The sequence below is a fragment of the Argopecten irradians genome, chromosome 3 (assembly GCF_041381155.1).
Source record: "Argopecten irradians isolate NY chromosome 3, Ai_NY, whole genome shotgun sequence".
NCBI lineage: Eukaryota > Metazoa > Mollusca > Bivalvia > Pectinida > Pectinidae > Argopecten > Argopecten irradians.
The window spans coordinates 9938257-9959640 of NC_091136.1; the positions used below are offsets into that span (position 1 = coordinate 9938257).

The 21384-nt window shown below is 34.2% G+C and overlaps 1 protein-coding gene across 3 annotated transcripts in view; it reads right to left on the reverse strand.

The window, feature by feature from the left end:
- Nucleotides 1-21384, reverse strand: part of LOC138317515 (brother of CDO-like) — a 201007-nt gene that overhangs the window by 98588 nt on the left and 81035 nt on the right. The window contains exon 1 of one of the 3 annotated variants that reach the window (XM_069259245.1): nt 8106-8233. The exons of the other annotated variants lie outside the window; for them this stretch is intronic. The gene's annotated coding sequence lies outside the window, so the exon portion shown is untranslated. Of the gene's footprint in view, nt 1-8105; nt 8234-21384 lie in introns of those variants that run through there. 3 annotated transcript variants of the gene reach the window in all.

Sequence of the window (21384 nt, forward strand, 5' to 3'; positions counted from 1 at the left end):
CTGTGAATAATTATATACCTTTACACATTGCCGTCATTCGGCAGAAGCCATTTCTTTTTCGGGTTTAATGTTTTCTGTTCCGTTTTATTGATGTCTTTTTTAGTTGTCCCCACAACTTAAGTCTTCAGTCTATAATGAATGCGTACATTGTATATGGGAATAATCGTAGGCAAAGAGAAGATCGCTAGAAGGCCATAAAAAGTACTCTAACATGTCTCTCTATGTAAACACAGTTGAGGGCATTACAAAGTACTCTAACAATGTATGTACCTACAATACACTCATAATTGCAATGACAAATGATTGAAGGTTTTGATGTCTAAACAGATTCCATTTAATGTGATATTTTATTGTCTTGATAAACCTTTAGAATGCATTTATTAAACAAGAATGAAGCATGAAGGTTTATAGATGAACTTAGAAGCTTCTAAATGAATATATCAATACAAAATTAACTATTCATTATAAACTTAACCTACCTTGCATGACTGAAATCTAAGAAAAAAGAAGCAACTATCCTTTATCAAATAAACTGTATAGCTGACTTTGTAAATTTTACTAACTTATGAATATGATCCTTATTAACCTTGAACTTATTGACTATAAGTCCAGAGACATGCTGGTCTTTTGACCTATAACCTCTTAGTCTGATTTGACCTTCACAGCCCTACCTTTACTATGAGACTCCAGATTTGTTTTAGTTTGAAATCCTTGTCCAGGACATACCAGAGGTACGGCTAAGAATAGTTGGAGGTGCTTTCAGTAGATAAGTTTTAAGGTAAATTATGAGTTTGTATTTAGTAGTTGGCAGCAGCTATCTATATTTAATGCCTTTAAAAGTGACATTTCACACTCATCAACCACTACTGTACAACTAGATGTGTACATACATTCCTTTTCTTATGGGATGAGGAAAGTTCAACGAGTACCAGTATTATTACAAATGTCAGGAAAAAACAATCACGATTCAAACTTCTTCAGTGATATCTTATTTTCATCATAATGTTAAGTTTATTTTTACGAACTCCTGAACGCCTCGAAACCATTTTCTGTACTCTGTGCAGAGCTGGTAGAATTGACACATGAAATTCAAATCAGAATTGTTTAACACTCACCTGACATTAAGATTGTTACTTGTGACTGACATTCATTACTGAGTCTGCACACCTGTAAAGACGGAGCTGTGAAATCAGCGTTACACAGGTGTAAATCTGCACACCTTCTAACATATCACCTGTATTTTACCTGTCCTTTGTTTTACTTTGCATTCTGTAATTATGGTTGTATGTCAAACGGGCATGATGTGAATTTCTATATAATGATACAACTCAGTGCTAACCTTTTAAACACTACATATATATTCAGTAATTCACAATTCAGATTATCAGTGACCTGTATAGAGCAGACAAGGAATACTGTTACCTAATTACATTGGGCCCTGCATAATCTGTCACCTGTATAAATCACACTTTGTTGACTCATTCACCTGCATAATATGTCACCTCTATAAATCAGAGTTTGTATCTCAATCACCTGTGTTATCTGTCTAAGTAAATTACTATGTCTTGAACAATTTTGTTATAAAAAATATGTTAACTTTATAAAACAAACTGGAATGAAGCTGAGACAGAAGAACAGGAAACAAACTAAAACTTTGGGTAGGAACATAAATTCAGCATCCTGTTCAGTCAAAGTAAACAGGTATTTACATACACTTGATCTTTTGACACGTGGTTGATATAATGGTAATTCTGAAACACATTGAACAAAATCTGTCCATGTATCTTGTTTGATTTTATTGTGTAGAGCTGAAAATAACGTCAATAAAATCATAAAGGGATAACCAACAAGTCTGTGTACGATAATTTAAAATTCAAACTTCAGAGTCCCAACAAAATTTATCAATGAAAGGAAAGAGGAAATCTGTGAATAACATTTAAAATTCTACAACAAATGTGTTCCCACTACTCTGGTGGTTAATGACCTCTCTCATCTGAAATGTTTGTAAAATTGTAGTTTTATCGTTGTGTACCTACTTTCCCCTCCACAACAGGATGTGATTGAATAAAGAACAATTTGTTGTCAGGTCCATTTCGACTCTTTCAGGTAGAAGTAATGTTTCATCAGATCTGAACACCTCCTTCACTACCTATGGTAATCCATTTACAAATGTTTGCTGCTCCAGCCATATCACCCCCACTTGAGTAATCCTAAGATTAATGCATGAATTGTCTCCCCTTGAATTTTGCTTTTTCTATCCAAATTTCTACCTTTGTAGACTAAATACATATTAACATATGTATTTTTCTGACATACCAAAGCTAGCCGTTACTATCACAGTTATTGCATGATATACCTAAAATACATTAATTTCACAGTTTTATCACGTATCTCTCAGGTTTTATCAGCGTTATCTCTCTATGGTTTCACAGTTATCTCCTGTATATTATGACACCTTTGTCTCCTTTTACAACCATTTTCAGAATTATCTCCCTTGACTATCAGATTATCTCCCTTGACTATCACATTGTCTCCCATTAATTTCCCATGGAGACTGCAGACTATATAAAGTTGTCTCCTGTTTATCTAAGTTTTTTGCAAATCTTTACTTAGTATTCCATCAGAGACTCTAAAAGATGTTTACATATATATCTGATGAAAAATATAAAAATACAAAAGACCTTTTTTTATTAAGATAATATACTAGAGAGAGCAATGTATCTCTGCAACATCCATGGAAAATCTTCATAGCAACTCTTTAGGTGTGACAGAAAATTCTATGAATTGTTTCTTGTTACAGTACAAATAACCTGTGAACTACATGCTTTACATTCCGAAATACATGCCAGAACTTTCTCTGGCCAGCTAAACCAACATTTCTACATCAGTAAGTGATGTATACCTACCAACGTAAAGAAAAAAGCAAGGAAATCATTTATTCTCTGTCCTACATCCCATAGCTTGTGTCAAACAGCCTCTGTGTGCTGTTCCATCTTAATTGTTATCTTTTATAAGGACTATACCCTGGCATTATCACAATGTCAATGTCTGTTATTATTGTCACACTGACTCTACATGATGGGGGGATTCAACAATGTTAAATTATTGTGATAACTCTAAGATATCCCAACACCATTTGGTAATCATTGCACAATTCTCTATGATCATCCAAAATCTAATGAAGATGAAACAGAGCTTATCAATAAAATGATATCAGATATAGCAGTAGAAACTAGAACTGTCACCAGAGTAGATGACTTAACCCCTGCTGCACAAATTTAGTAAAAACTCCATTAGCAGCATGGGGACACTGCAGAACCCTATAGTTTAGTCAACTCCCTTTTAGGGTTCTGTGTACCAAATTTTATCAAAATCTGTGAAGTATTTTAGGAGGGGTTTGCCAGACAAAATTGTGTCTACAGACAGACAGACAGACAGAGGGACAACCCTATTCCAGTATATCCCGCTTAGCTTCGGGTACAATAAAGCGATTCATAAACAACGGAGAAACTGTCCTGGATCCTGGACTGGAATGTTGATGAAAATAGGCCCTTGAGAGCTGTGCTGCTCCTCTCCCTGTAGATATCTATTATCATTTTCATTTTGAAATATACTCAAATTTAGAATACAGAAAATCAATTAACAGATGTTTTGATAATTACAACAATTTAGGCCATCTGACTTTTAACAGGTAATGCTAGTGTACAATAGATTTAGCTTTAAATCTTTTTGGAAAATTAAGTACAGGACAAAAAAAATTTATCTTCAAAGAGTTTAAAGCATCGTGTCTGCAGTATGTTATATCAAGAAAGAAAACGAACACCATCAATGTCTCATAAATAAGCCAGATTTATCAAAAATATCTTCAGAAATGCATTTATAAATACATTTTTTTTAAAATGCTGTTGTATTATAAAAATGACTTATGAACACCTCAAATTATGGAGACTGTCTGTCAATTGTAAAACATTTAAACCTATCTCCCTGTGGTATTCATTACATACAATTCTTCATGTAGACAATGCAAGCTGGTCAAAAACATTGAAATACAACTCAGAAAGTCACAGAATATCCGTCAGACATAAGTTCTCTTCCATTCTTCCAGCGAATCTTGTCCCGACTATAGACGGCTGAAATTTAACTCGACCTCGAGGGAAATTTTATACCTATGCGAGTGTATCGTTAAGAAAGCATGTTCCATTGACAATAGAAACTGTAGGGAAATGTTTCTTGTTTAAAGAATTAGACTGTCAGGCCTATTTATCTCTATGTTACTTAATTCTCAAGTTGAAAAATAACTGGCAATGGTAATTATGGTATTGTTTACATCATGGTGAGAGTATAGTCGTAAACCATTACCAAATCAACTACCTCTTCGTCAAAAGCTAAGTGATATTCATCCATCTATTCTAAAAGACAACAAAGTTTAAGATTAGAGTCACAGATATCTATCCCACAACTGTTTAGTAAAGACTAAATTCCTATTTGAGTCATGCGATAATGAATGTCCCTGTTGAAATACATGTAATGTAATGAAAGCTTAACGTGTAGATGTCTATTACTAAAGAGTTATCTAGGCGAGACTAATCCACGATAGGTAAATTAGGTGTTATAGTGAGGAGCAAACCAAGCAGAAACACGATGTCTCCTCGTCTAAGGTAAGGGTGGAGATGGATAATAGGATTCACACAGAACAGGGCAATGATCGGCTGAACATTTGTACACAGGCATGTTAAACTAAATGGTTTACATTGATATATCACAGATAGCATAAAAGTATGAGGGGACCAAGGTGGCATAGTGGTTAAAGTGTCAAATATGCTGACAATTAACCATATTCTAACATTAGCCCTCCATCTCTAGGTCAGTAAGTCTAAGTTTCTAAGATCCTTACATTATCCTACTATATCTGAGCCAAAAAGACCAAAAAGTGGTTAAGGTGTCTGACATTATCATATTCAAGCCCTCTATCTCTAGGCTAAAGGGTAAGTGGTTAAGGTGTCTGACATTATCATATTCAAGCCCTCTATCTCTAGGCTAAAGAGTAAGTGGTTAAGGTGTCTGACATTATCATATTCAAGCCCTCCATCTCTAGGCTAAAGGGTAAGTGGTTAAGGTGTCTGACATTCCCATATTCAAGCCCTATCTCTCTGGGTCAAAGAGGCTAAGTGGTTAAGGTGTCTGACATTCTTATATTCAAGCCCTCTATCTCTGGGTCAAAGGGTAAGTGGTTAAGGTGTCTGACATTCTCATATTCAAGCCCTCTATCTCTAGGCCAAAGGGTAAGTGGTTCAGGTATTTGACATCCTTACATTTGCCTACTATTTCTGAGCCAGAAAGGCTAAGTGGTTAAGGTATCTGACATTCCCATACTCAAACCCTTTATCTCTGGTCCAAAGAGACCTGTGAGAAGGTTTAAATTCTGTAAAGTAGCAGTCAAGATATAAGGACAGGACATGGAGTCCATAGACAGGTACATTTTTCTCCTGGAACAGGCTTTTCTTAAATCACCAACAACCTGCAACACCTTTTGGCGTCCAAACCTGGGTTTATGTTTTTTGGTAAAACAGAAACAGTTATATGTTATCAACAATAACAGGGTAGTCCTGATGTAACAGGGTGCAGACTATCATCCTAATCCTTCTCTTTTCTGGACGGTTCTAAATTAAGTACAAACATCTTGTTGACATAAGATAATGGTTACTTCGTTTGAGACATTATCAGTATGCTTGATGATGTAATTACTAGTCTTTACATAAAACAAAGCTGATATGATTAGCTACAATGTTTAGGGCTTTTTAACCAATCAGCACAGCTGTTAGAAGTTATCTTGGCTCAATTTGTCGGTATCATCATCAGCTAATCAATAGGTCTGTTACAGCCGTCTGTTGTAATTATAACGATGATGAACATGCTGTATAATGATGGTTAGTCTTACACAACAACAAGTCAGTACAGGACTAGGGACGTGCACTAGATCAGCTTCATTTAGTAAATATACTCTATGCTCTTGTTTAATTCTTGGTTAATTATCCTGTTCACCAGCCACTGGTTCTTTTAAAGGACTTTGGTGGTAGAGGAAAGTCAAAGTACTCAGAGGAAAGTCAAAGTACTCAGAGGAAAGTCAAAGTACTCAGAGAAAAGTTAAAGTACTCAGTACTCAGAGGAAAGTCAAAGTACTCAGAAGAAAGCCAAAGTACTCAGAGGAAAGTCAAAGTACTCAGAGGAAAGTTAAAGTACTCAGAGGAAAGTTAAAGTACTCAGAGGAAAGTTAAAGTACTCAGAGGAAAGTCAGAGTACTCAGAGGAAAGTCAAATGACTCAGAAGAAAGCCAAAGTACTCAGAGGAAAGTCAAAGTACACAGAGGAAAGTCAAAGTACTCGGAGGAAAGTTAAAGTACTCAGAGGAAAGTTAAAGTACTCAGAGGAAAGTCAAAGTACTCAGAGGAAAGTCAAAGTACTCAGAAGAAAGCCAAAGTACTCAGAGGAAAGTCAAAGTACTCAGAGGAAAGTCAAGTACTCAGAGGAAAGTCAAGTACTCAGAGGAAAGTCAAAGTACTCAGAGGAAAGTCAAAGTACTCAGAGGAAAGCCAAAGTACTCAGAGGAAAGTCAAAGTACTCAGAGGAAAGTCAAAGTACTCAGAGGAAAGTTAAAGTACTCAGAGGAAAGTTAAAGTACTCAGAGGAAAGTTAAAGTACTCAGAGGAAAGTCAGAGTACTCAGAGGAAAGTCAAATGACTCAGAAGAAAGCCAAAGTACTCAGAGGAAAGTCAAAGTACACAGAGGAAAGTCAAAGTACTCGGAGGAAAGTTAAAGTACTCAGAGGAAAGTTAAAGTACTCAGAGGAAAGTCAAAGTACTCAGAGGAAAGTCAAAGTACTCAGAAGAAAGCCAAAGTACTCAGAGGAAAGTCAAAGTACTCAGAGGAAAGTCAAGTACTCAGAGGAAAGTCAAGTACTCAGAGGAAAGTCAAAGTACTCAGAGGAAAGTCAAAGTACTCAGAGGAAAGCCAAAGTACTCTGAGGAAAGTCAAAGTACTCAGAGGAAAGTCAAAGTACTCAGAGGAAAGTTAAAGTACTCAGAGGAAAGTTAAAGTACTCAGAGGAAAGTCAAAGTACTCAGAGGAAAGTTAAAGTACTCAGAGGAAAGTTAAAGTACTCAGAGGAAAGTTAAAGTACTCAGAGGAAAGTCAAAGTACTCAGAGGAAAGTTAAAGTACTCAGAGTAAAGCCAAAATACTCAGAGTAAAGCCAAAGTATTCTGAGGAAAGTCAAAGCCTCATCGTCAAGAACCTGGTATTAAATTGATCCATATGGCATCAAATTTATGACCCAGAGGTGGAGAGTTACCTACCTTATCATATACTAATGAGAATGTGTATACTATTGCCTCAGTAAAGATTCATTTGGTTATGTATCATATCCTTGTAGTTGTACACATTTATTTAATGACCATGTGGCAGGATTTGGAGGTTGATAAAAGCCTGAGCATCCAGATAAAAACATCAACCTACATCAGTAAACATATGGCATGAGCCATTTAGTCTCAAACTTATGAAGCAGAGGTATCAGAAAGAAGAATTGCAGCACTTACATATTTGATCATACACTCTCTAATATTTTAAATATATGATTAATTTTGCTATCTTATAATTTCATTTTCATATCTTAACTTAAGTATGCATTCATACTTCATGCAGAAAATGCAGAAACACACCGTATTACAAAAGTACATCAAAGTCTTAGGCATAAATTTCCTCAAAATTAATCTTACTTGCATATTCATAGAGAAAGGATTAATGTGAAGATTAAGAGGCAATAAAGCGCTTGTTGAATGTTTTGAAACATTTATATCTACATATTCTGGACATTTAGAACCGTACTACTTAACATTTTGACTATGACGTGCTATATGTAGCAGCCATGAGGTTGTAGAGATAATAATTTTTGGTCCTATCTTACAACATTTATTCTGCCAAATGAAGCGGCTTCACCAGTGAACATTAACTGTGCTGTCACTTTAAACTGAAAAATAGCAAGAACTACATCTATTAATTACATTTACAGCTTAAAACTGCAGCATTACACAGGTACAAACTCATTTCTCACCTGTTAATGCCAGTTTTCTCGCACGTTAACGAACTCTTGTACAGGTAGGTAATGATTTCATAACACAGTGCTGACACCGTTTTCCTCAGATGTAATGTATATTTTGTACTCTGAAACACCAGTCTTGATCACTTAAACGTTTGTCAGTATGAAATCTTGGGTCACTTTCAAAATACCTGCTTATTGAAAAAGAATTGCCTAAAAATTGTTCTGGCTGTTTCTTAAGTTTTTTCACTTTTTCAAAAAATAATAAAAACAATAATTGGACTGGATTTTAAACATTCACACCTGTACGACCTTTATGCAGGTAGCTTTACTTCACCTTAATTAGTGTTGCTACCTGTACCCCTCCCCTATCTTGTCAAACAATCACCTGTAATGAGTACCTGTAATATATCTACTAGTTATCATTGACAGGTAAACTTGGCTTGTTATTGTGATTAAGTCAGGTACCCATCCTCTCTTTCAACGGGAAGACAATTTCATTTCAAGGCCTTATATTCAATTTGTCAACTCAATCCATGAAATTTGAATGAAATCTGACTTAATTTGAAATGACAATGTGTTTTTAATTTCATGTGAAATTCTTAATAACATATCATAGCATAATTGCTTGGTACATGAACATTAAATAAAGAACAGGAAATTTTCAACGATCTTAACATTAAAACAGTCTTATTAAAAATCACCATTTTGTACTTCTATCTGTTTCAACAAAAGGCAAATGCTATCAAACTTTTCCACACTTTATGAACAAAACTATAAATAGACATTTGAACATCTGCATTCCATATATCAAATAGACATGAAACCAAGACTTAATGATATTCAATAATACTAACCAAACTTTTAACCCCTGTGCTTTCATAATTATGCAACTTGCTTTGAAATTGGACAAATTCCCATATGGTAGAAATTACAAATAATTGGCAAGGTATTTTACATTTGAAAGCACGACAAAAAAGGTCAGCACAAAGACTGTTGAAAATTGTATAATATATCTTAATATCTCTTTTCTCTGGCATACTATTTATGGCAGCATGTATAAAGACACTTAAACTCAATAATAAGATGTTTTGGGGGAAATAAAAGCAATTTAAATAACTTTAAAATGACAGAGAGAATGAATCCAAAAATATAAACAGCCATAGCGTTGGCGTGTGTCACATAACCCGCTAATAATTTTCACAAAATGACAGAGAATGTTTAGTGCTATCTACACATTAATAGTGGATGGCAGTGCTAACTACAGGGACATGTAACTCCTTCAGGTTAATTTCTAATGTCTTTCCCAACCGTTATTAATATTACAGGCCCCGATTTCTCAAAACAAATATATAAAGTTAGTTACATAAGGAAAACACTTTTGTGCAAGCCATTTAGTTTCAAAAATAAAAAATGAAAACCAAAATAAAAGTTCGTATGGAGCATTTTCTTCGAGTTTTCAGTCAAATATTGTCAATTCTTAATTATCTCATTTTTTGTAATATCTTTGATTTTTGTGTTTCTTATTTTTGTTTATTCTATTTAATCATATGGCACCACCACAATCAGTAGACGACTTCACATTGACAATATCCTCAGATATTGCTTACACAAGAATTAAACTGGGATGAACAATAAATAAACAAGAAAGACAGGTTTCAGAGTGCTTATATTCAGAGAAGCAATATAAAGTAATAAGAGATTTTTCTTAATATTCGAAACAATTTAGTTCTTTTCATCCTGCTATCCAATGGAACAGCCCAGATTTGTCTGAATATGTAAATAGCTGTTTGGCTTAATCTGACAGTATAAAGAAGAAGAAATAACGACTCACAAAAATCTTTTGATATATTTTGAAATAATTATTTCCAAAGGCTATAAAAGAGTTGTAATACATTTTAGAATTGTTCCTTACATATAAAAATTCCAGTATATGTGCACTTTTCTTTTTAACTCTACAACCAGCAGTGATAATCCAATTTATTTCATTTCCTATTGCCATACAGTTTCTAGCTTCGATTGGTTTTTAAGTAAAATGGGACCATTTCACTGCCAAGGGAAATTCAAAACAAATTTAAAACAGGTTAGCTGCTACATTTCTGGTGTATGCGGCCCTAACTTTCCTGCATTTTGTTAGCAGTTAGAATTTTTCCACCATTTATCAATTTGAAGCATATGCGTAACACATGCCAATAGAGATTCGACTCATGATTGAGGCAGTGAAGCAGAAAAACAGAAAAAAAGCAAGAAAATAATTTGTCTTACGACATTGATAGCAAACAACCTTATTATATATACATTGTATATGTAGATTATCTCCATCATTTGCTGTTATCTAATTATCCACCATCCTTGTTGATAAATCAACAGATTATCTCCCCTTATCACACATGATTGTCTGCTCTTATGAAATATTTTACAAGATTATCACTAGTTTGGTATATTGAAAGACTAGATAATATACATATATAATCTTCAATATTCGTAGCGTAGATAAACAACAAGAGAACCTATCAGAATTTTTACCCTCATCTGTTTTAAGGCTTTCAGAAAACCAGGAGAATTAGGCTCCAATATAGTAGAACAAATTAAACATAGCAACTAAGCTTTGAACAATGAAAAATTAATCCATATATCAATTTCAAAGGAAATTTGTTCCTTATATATATACAATCGCCAATCATACTATTTAATATACATAAATTCTAAAAAAAAAAATATAAAATCTATTAATGAGACAAACCATATTATTAAGCAATAATTTTATTTAGAAAATTCAATCACTTTTCCCCCCATATATTCTTGGCCATTTTCGTGGAATATATCATTATTTATATAAGGAATGCTATTTGAGTTGAGAACAGAGCCGATTAGATGGGATGACATCACACAAGATGTTAGACTTTAGGAGTAATGAATTAGTGGACATGATGATATCATCCTCCTCTTGTCAGAGACATTGGCGCTCCAAATCAAGATAAATCGCATGTTGTGAGAACTGTGACTTCTCCTTGATCTACAGGTGAATATCCATCTTTTGTCATAGATTTTTCTCGTTAAGCACAGGTGTGTAACCCCACGACAATCTGCACAGATCAATGTGAATCTGACGACTCAAGAACCCTCAAGGGTATTTAGGGGATCCAACCAATGTAAGGCAACAATGGTACTTATGGCAAGGAGATCAATTGGGGATTCAACACCTCAGGAGAGAGAGTCATTGTGGAGAGTTTAATACAGAAATTAGAATCAGGAGCTTTATCATGGTAACCACATTCCTAAGAACAGTGATGTTGTAGTGCTGCCTAAAGGGACAACAAGAATAAGACTACAACATTTTCCACGCTCTTGACTTTCTGGAGGAATAAAAAACGATTACTTTATCGGAGATGTGTACAGTATTGTGTGGGCACACTAGGGTGTCTTTACAGCTCATTGGTCAATATTGCTACGAATAATTAAAGTAATCCTTCAAGTGTGAAAAACGGAGAGTAAGGAAGCCATTTTTATTGAAAGCTTTCCTCGGCATTCAATTTCTAAAACAGATATATTTTGTATCACATGCAAATGGCAAGAAATATCTGTAAGCCCTATACCGTCACTCAACTTAACGAAACGAGCGACAACAAACATTTCGATGAATGAGATTTCCAGGTTAATCCAGTACGATCTTGTAAATGTCATCAGTAAAAATCGTGCCCAAAATGCTAAATGACTAAAGGGATTACATCAAAAAACCTATCAAAGACTGGTGTAATTTTCAAGCTATACCTTAAGAAGGCTAACTTATATTGATGTAATCTATAATTATGACCTAACAAGCTTTAATAAATCAACACCCCAGAATGAACCAAAAATATAATGAGAGATACTTTATTCAACCAAATAAGCACCCAGAGTGTTTAAAGAACTGAAAAAATTAAAAGGTGCCAATAAGACGAAATTATTGCAAACCTATTCAGTTTTGTTTTGTTTAGTTTTTATTTATGCCTGGGCAATTGAAATTGAGGCCTCAAATAGGGGGAGGGGCGCGTATAGGGGGATGGGAGCTTATTGGGTCGAATCTGTATGTCAGAGGAAAAAAATTCAGTTTACAGAATTCCGAACTTTATTTTCAGTAAACACCTTAAAGGTCCTATCAGTTATTTTTGATGATCGTAACAACTTAACATATAGCTATGTATTCATACATCATTATGTGATAAACTACGTACCTATAATCTTTATTTCCTTTTTCATATTTCACACATATAATCTTTTTTTTTTATAATTTTTTTTTGAAAACATCACTTCTTAAAGATCCTTCTATCTTTGCTTTCATTTTCTCAATTCTGTAGTCATTATTTCTTGATGAATATTTTTGGAATTATAATTTGAAACTTGTTCAAGAAATTTTTCTATTTCATCCCAGTTATGAGGGGGAATCATGAGGAAATCTCCTGTGAAACATTTGCTATTTTTTCCTGTGGTTTTATGGCCGTACATAACTGGTGCATGCCAGGTGGAATAGGAACAGAGCATTTGGCAGGGTTTAACTAAGTATAACACTCTCGCAGCTAAAGCCTTGTCAGCTTTACCAACTTACTCACTACAACATCTTCTGTCAATAATATATATCTCATTCCAAACAAGTATTTATCTAAATAAAAAAAAAACAAGGAATCTTTCCTAAACTTACAGAAAAAATAAATAAAACTGGTGCTTTCTCTATCGAGGTAAAAAACATGTGAAAAAGTCGAGACTATTCGACAGATTTTTTTTGTTTGGTAACTTGTTAAGCAGGCAAACTTTTGAAAAGATATCAATGATAATGATCAAATTATAGAAACCACTTCAGAGCTCTGTTACAGTACACAGGAGATAAGGCTGCTACAGCTCCCAGCACACTTAGATGTAATAGATACAATGAATAGAGCCCCAAAACTCTCAAATCAGGTTTCAACAAGCAGTCTAAAATGGTTTTCTGTTCTAATCTGATGGGATTGATCGCAACCAAATATGTTTGTATCTAAGTCCTTCCTACCCGCACTCCTAAGATCCTATAAGGGTTGCATATCTCCCTCTCCCCTTCCTGCTACATAATACTCTCTCCTCTCTCAATAAAACCGATGGATAAGCATCCCTTCCCCTCTACCGATATGATCCTATCAATATCATCCCCTCCCCTTCCCCTCACTCAATAAGGTGTTAAAATTACATGGATAACCTCTCCTCACCACCTCTCTCCCTCTTAATAATCAGATCTTATATGGAGAACATTCCCTCCCCTTAGTAATTAATTCCCTTTACAACCCCTCTCCCCTCTCTCAATATGATCCTATCAAAAGCATCCCTACTTCCCTCTCTGAATAAGATCCTAATTAATACATATATATAGATACTCCAGTCTTTGCTAAAGTTTAAAATTCAGTCAGGCAATGCAGTTTTTGGAATGATATATTCAAATGCTGAAAAAACTGCACTAAATAATACAGAATCGAAATTTAGGATTGAAATGATATATACCAGCATAGATTTGATTTTGGAATGACCATGTATTGGAAATGTCTTCATTCAATCATTAGAACTGTTGACTGTCTATTTTGGGAGATTAATGAATTAAAAAAAAATTGCCCATAAAAGACCAAAAGCACATGTTTCTATGGTATTGATTTCAAACTTAAACATTTTAAATCCTCTACCAAAATAATGTCTTAATAAGCACTTGTGTCAGCTTATTTCAATGTTCTGGGCGATTATTGGGTTGAACATGGTTAGAATGATTCTAAATACATAGATGTTCTTTTACGGCTAGTCTCAGATTTGATAAAACAAACCCAAATTCATATCAATATTAAAACTCATTTAAGTTTTCAAATCCATATCTTCCATGAGATCGTAAAACAGAATTAGTTCTAATCATATTGATGCTGTAAATGTAAGTTTAACCAATAAAAGATAATTGAATGTACACTCCACAGAAATCTGATCATAAAATATCCAGTGGATATCGCTGTTAACTAAAACCTCTCCAAATATCAGATTTTCCCCTAATTTCCTCCCTTACCAAACTTATCGGAGTAATTATAATGCGTACTTTACCTAGTGTCTGGGGTATGCGAGTATGCTGGTGCGTTCAGATTTAACAATTAATTTTTTTCCTCCAAGACCACACAGATAGGGTATAAAAGCTCCATAGAGAAGGACATAAATCCCTTACAAATTTCAGTGAAATCAACATATCTATAGTTAGAATGGAGGTGCAATGTCGGACAAAAATGAGTAAAAAATATCAGACTCAGTTGGTTCTCTGCATCAAGGCCAGCGTCCCAGCGAACAGCCTTTTATATTTTCAGAATAGTCTCGTCAAGATGGAGCTGCCGACTTACTTTTATATATTATTAAGTACGTTGGTATGGTTTGTTACGAGGGCTCATGGCAACGTCAAAATTCATATGGCCTAGATGTAGAAGATATGATGTAAGAACACTACCTTTAGAGCGTCTGGTTACTGTTAAACATACATTTTCAAAGGTCTAATATCTTGGAAAACCAGAAAGTCTTCATCATCAATTTCAATGAGAATTCAAACCGAAGAAAAACCTAAGTGTATCAGTACAGTTTTCATGGTATTAATAGTATTTATAAGATGATATTATCAATTTGTCATTATTTGAGATAAGCTGCTGTCAATTGTCAAGTACCCACATATTTACTCTCTACCATGTACCATGTACTTCTGGGTTGTAAGTTCAAAACCTGTGTGGGGAAGTTGCCGAGAAATGGCTGTAGGACCGTGATTTTTCTTTGCATGGGTAGTAATTAAATCACATCGAAAGCCTGGCAAGCCCTTTAATGACACTAGATGTTCATGAAAGATCGATGCTTAACAATCACAACAAACCAATCACAAGTCTGTCTTGTTTTTTTTTTTGTGATCGGATGATCCATTGTGTTCTGAGTTATGAAATGTGATCATTGCACCCTTAAATAATCAACTTGTAGAAACTTGTAGAACTAATGTTTGGATTTTGTTTGAAAATGCAAAAATGTCATGAAATTAATCAATATCAATTTGACTCATGAGAAAAATTACTACATAGTTGGCTATATATCATACAATCACCCCTCCATCTCAAAGTTTCTAGCAGGGTAAAGTGTCTAAACAAATATAGCTGCCCCTGGATCAAAGGTTTCGAAGGGGTAAGATGTCCAATGTTTTTTCACTTTCTGTTCATTTCCTAAAGCCTAAAGCTTATACATGAAATGAAGTGAGAGATGAACATAAGGGTAAACCTTCACTGATATATTAATATATCACGTAGCTGGCCCGTCCAGCCATGTCATACGGTCATGTCATAAAAATCGTTAGACACATGTGTAATAACACTTAAATTGTGATGTCACAAGTAGTTTTGACGTCATAAAAGGACATCATAATCTATATATGACGTCGCATGATTGTCTCAATAGACGAAAATGTTACATCTGAGCCGCATTTCTACTGTTTTATAAAAAGACGAATAAAGGCTTGTTGCTTATCAAATTATTGAACTTGTTTGATGAATTTCACATCACATAGTCACTCATGTAAGATCCTCTATATATCTTGTTACAGGGTCAGTAAAGTGGGCTGGTTAATGTAGAATCATGTCAGTACAATGCAGTGTAATAATTACACCACATGATCATGATAGATCACAACTGAATGGTATGTTATAAACAAATCTGTTTTATAGCCTTTAAAGTTTTCACAATTCTGTTTTGATAACTGCTAATCTGTGATACAAACCACTTCAAGTTTTCGTTGCTGCCAAAATGTTTATAAGGCAATATGGTGAAATGCACAAAATAAAACTACACTTTAAGAGTTTTACACATTTTTTGGCAGGTAGTCCTGTTAGACTCCGAGATGCAGTCTTACATATGCCATATCTGATAAAGATTTTATTTCATTTCTACACTTGGTTACATGATATATTAGATATATTGGAGAGTATATGGGAGCAGGGTTAGGGAGGGGGTGGTAGGAAGGGGGACAGCAAAGGGAAATCATACAGTAAAATTCTTCTGAGGTTGGAAACTTATTTTAAAGCTCACTGCATCTACATTGTACATAGGCAAGATTAAGTCAGAATGTTTAAATCCATAATGCCATAAACTGAGGTAACCGAAATATCAACAAAGGGAGATAATTACATGATGTTGAGCTTTTGACTTCTAATCCAATCCATCAATCCATGGGGTATTTTTTTCTTTTATTATGATTATTTCAAAGAAAGGTGTTAGAAATGGGATATGCAGAAGGAGCGAATGAATAAGGTTTTAGGGTTCAGAAGGGAGAGAGTATGTGTTGCAGTCAAAAAAATATGATATGCAAGAATTCCTTTTAGCATATCTAAAAATGAAAATCTCAAAAATTAATTTCTTTTTTATTATGACATAAAAACGGTATAAAGCTAGTATATTAATAATCCAAAATAAAAGGCCAAAATAAATTCAAAGTAAAATCTAAAATCATTTCTATCGAATATATATTCATGTAGCAACTATAGGGTCTTCTTCAATCCAAAATTTCTTTGTTCATATGAAAAATATCTATAATATATTTAGCCTTATAGTTAAACTGTATTAAATGTCAAGTTGATTCTGATTTTCTTTCTTTCTTTTTTTTCTTTTTCAAAGCCAGTAATAATTTTAAAGGCTTTACATTATGCACTAATCTACCATATAAAGAGCCATTTACAATGATCTACAGCAGATTTTGGCATCGTTATCAATGGATATTGACCTTTTAGCCCGACACTAAAACACACAAGCTATAAGGAACTTCGCATGATCTCCTCCACTGATATCCAGAGATGAGACTTCCCTTTAATCTACAATGCTGCAAAGTTGAAAAAGCATGCCAAAGGGGCCTGTAGTAGTTAACCCAAATCAGCATCTCCTGACCTCTTGCACCTTGCCAAATTAGAAAAGCTTTGAATCTACATGGAAGAGCTCGTCCACCAGATGAATGGGGTGATTTTTTATAATTCATCTGCCTATCACTCTCTGTTCAGCATTGTTTAATATTCTTCTTTGAAATTGATATTATTCAGTATCAAGGAATTTTCTTCTTATGTCTTGTAAACACAAGTTTAATGTTTATTTTCACTATAGTGAAATTTAATGTAATATCAACCCTTGTTTATAGCCATATAACTCTTCCTCCCATAAATATCTTATTCCGTTCCCTCAATCACAAATTTTACTGTGGACGCTGATAGTCCGAAAAACTCACAATCTGGACAAAGATACAAGGGAAAGGATTTGATTATTAAACTAAAAATACAGGATTCAGCAGTCTAGAATATTTGCAATCCAGATGATTTTGGCTACTGCAGATAAACTACAGAATATCGGAAATATATAACCATTTCAATTTTTAATATTCGAAGAGCCTTATTTCTTAATTACTTCTCTTTCACAACTTAAATTGCTCTGTTTCGATTACCTAAAATGCGAAAATTTTCATACTGCTTCTTGTGAAATCATATAGCGAATGTTCATAAAAGAATCATATTTATCAAAAAAGAAAATAACTATAACATAGAAGAATATCTACACTGATAATGGAGAGAAATAAATCTGAGGATATATAACTGATATGGACTAATTCTTGCCAATTAACCCACAAATGTAAGGAGGAATAGACTGCCAAGGGAGAGGAATATCTATGGAAAAACATGCCCTGAAACACCAGAGTTGTCTAACCTGGTTCTGTAATTTGATAAATTAACGGTGTTTTTTGAGGGTGAAGAGTTAATTTTTGTGTGTTAACAATTAATTTAGACAAAGACGTAACAGGGTTGAGTCCCTGTTGTAAAGGGCTATAAACTCTGATGTAAAAAGACTTTTATTGTAAAAAGATAATTATTCTAGATTTTTTTATGGGGCTGTTTCTACCGGAAAACTCAGATCTGTAGGCAAGCTAGCAGACAAACAGTGGCAATTAAATTCATAGCCACTAAAAATACCTATATAAATACTCATAAAATATCTAGCGAAAAAATATGTGGAAATGTGAAACAGTCTATAAGTTTATACACATGACCTTCATTTTGTGGCCAATAAAAGTCAAGATAACGAATTTGGAGAGGTGATATGCCGTGAAAGAAACGCTATGTATCCCTGCTATACGCCCTCAACAGGTTCGGAAATATTAAAATAATTTTATGCGAAACAATCTTATAAATGTCAGTTCTTTTCATTTTAAGGTACAGAATTCATATAATATTAAGATAAAACATTAAATGATATGAAACAAGGGGCAGACGAAGGTGTGAAGTGGAGAATGTGGGTCAAACTTTCTGAAACAGAGTATAGAGATGAAGAAGACAGATAGAAGCCAATAAAAGTCAGCTTTTGTGTGTCGACTGCTGTGACGAGACCACTAAAGGTATACTACTCAGACGTTTGAGTATCATTGGATTTGACATTAAAACGCTACCTTGTTACCTAAACCTAGCAAGTAACACAGCTTTCAGGGCTTTTGTAGATGTAGATAGTCGACTATAAACTTGTATCATTCATGACTGACAGCTAGATAGATGACCTCTGCGACACAACCTCTGACCTTGTGACACGAACCCTGACCTTTGGATACCTGTGGCGGGGATGTTTACAAGCGTATCATACACATGTTAGATATACAATGTATATGAATAGCTAGGTGTGAACAGTCATTGTGAGCGAGTGTTGTTCCCCTCCTCGGGTGTAAGCATACACCTATTCGTACCTATATGTAATCTACACCTGGACGAGATACACACCTGGACGGCCGATACCTGTATAGAAGCCTGCTTAGCATGAAAATTACTTTTCCACCCTCTTTTAAAAAAACATCAACAGAAATATTCTCTCTCATGTTCAGCTGTGCTGTGACCTAATATTTAGTGTTGTTTTTTGGCCTCAAATTGAAGATATGCTAATAAGAGGGTTATATATAGGATAATGTTTTATCTCGGATCTGGACAATTAAACATTGGAAGTGGTGAAAATTGTATTATAACCAATTCTGATTTTCCACATCTTAATGATATTTAATACAGAAAATTGTTACTCAATATAAGGGGTGAAAATAATGGCCATATGAAATCAAACATGGGCCAGCTCACCTTCAATACCAATAGACAAGCCTGGTGACCTCGGCCATCATTTTATGGTATACTATCAATGTGAAGAAAAAATATTGACTCATTACTTTACAATATGGCATTCAATGTGAGGCTCCATTATGATGTAGAATGAGAGCTAGCCACCAGTACCTACAACCAGTAAACATCTGGTGCTTCTTGTTTGCAGACACCATTTCCTTTGTAACACTTTAAACTTACATCGTCTCAAAGGCTCAGTCCATGATGCAGATCAGCAGATTTTAATGTTGTTTCTATAATATAAACACTAACACATCATCAGATACTAATTTACAAATATGTGTACACCTTTTGCATCAAGTGTTACTGTGTATCAACTTTTTGAACTTTCAATTCTGTGAAAAAGAAACGAGAGTAAACACACTTGTAGTTCACACTTCATAAACACAGTCTTGATTTCATTTTGACACGTTTTTCTGAAATTGACTATAGATATGACGGAAAGCCATTATGTCGGTAGATTTTTGTGGCCCATCAACGTCAGAGAAGCTCACCATTTACCTGAAGGTACAGAGGGGTTTAACACGTTATCACACTGTAAATTAACTACGATCACTGAACGCTTGATATCCAGTAAATAGTCACATGTAATTTGAGAAAGCCTCCTCAGGCAGTCAAGTGCTGTTTTTTCTCTCTCTTTAAACTTGTATAGGAATATTGAATTTGAAACTGGAACATTTTCAGTTCTGATTTTAAATCTTAACATGAGCAAGAGTCAATGATGAAAATGAAATGTGCAAAGATTTGGATGTATAGCAAAGAAAAGAAACACATAAACACAATTAATATTTCAAATTTATGTTAAATAAAACTGGATTTTAAATCATGTTGTGACATTTGAAATATCCCCCGATTCTGACAGTCATCAATTGTATTTGATGTGTATTGAAAAGGTGTAAAAACAAAGTGATGTATATACACATGCATTTCATTTTAATTGTTCAGACATTTTTATAGTAGAGGGGTTAAACTAGCCCAGGCAGTTAAGTTATTGTGAAACATTCAATGTATTCTCTTTATGATTTGCTTGGTTTAAAATGGTAATTCAAGGTTATTTCAATTAAGTGTATATTAATTGATTAAGTGTTTGGTTGAGTCAAAAAGGCTGCACCCACACTTGCAATACTCAATCAAACTCAAGGTAAACTGGATGTTTCAAAAAAAATTCTCTTAATACAATTACACAAGATTTCCTGCTTATTCAGATTTCCGCTTGGTTTTTACATCAATATCAATCTTGCTTTGTCACAATCTATAACTATTTGTTTGCAATACACACAATGAAATAATTTAACCAGTGAAATGCATTTTGAACACATTTCTTCGTTTTTCGCAAATAACTTGCTCCTCGGAATTTATTCCGATGTTTCAATTAAACTTTCAAAGACTGGAAAGGATTTAAAATTGGGAAACAAAACAAGCTTTATTCAATTCATTCAATTTTAAAACTTGCTTCAAACAAACAACCTATGTTGGTAAGATTTATTATTATGCAGCAATCTTGTAAATTAATATCTATCCATAAAACGTACGTCCCCACATTTCATTGCAAATTAATATGGCACTTCACCTGCAGAAGCCTATAGGGACGATATTTCTCATTATAATTAAGTTAAAGGGCATGTTGATTAGCCCATTATTCAACACACTTCCGACATGGACAGGTAGATAATTTGCATATGACACGCATGTGACCTATTTGCATACAATATTGCTACTTGTCATTGGGAAGGTATATTGGAAGAACATGCACACAGATGGATCATTTGACTACATCTTAGATTCATCTTCATTTAAAATCAGTAAAATAAAGCTCTTTTGGAATTTGGAATGATTAGTTATTTCACACAAAACAAGCTTAGAATGGCACCTAAAAAACATGGGGGTATTTGAAAATAATAATCTGAAATAAACCTTGATTTCGTTCATTTAATAATTGTCGACAATAAGGCAAAATGTATCTTTCATCTGCATGGGGAATGGTTTATTTATTTAATAAAACATTTTATAGACAAAATGATGTGTTTCCATAACAACCATATACAATGGTATTGTTACAGACCGTATCGCCATAACAACAACAGAATTGGTGTTTGTCCTGGCTGTCACAATGAAGT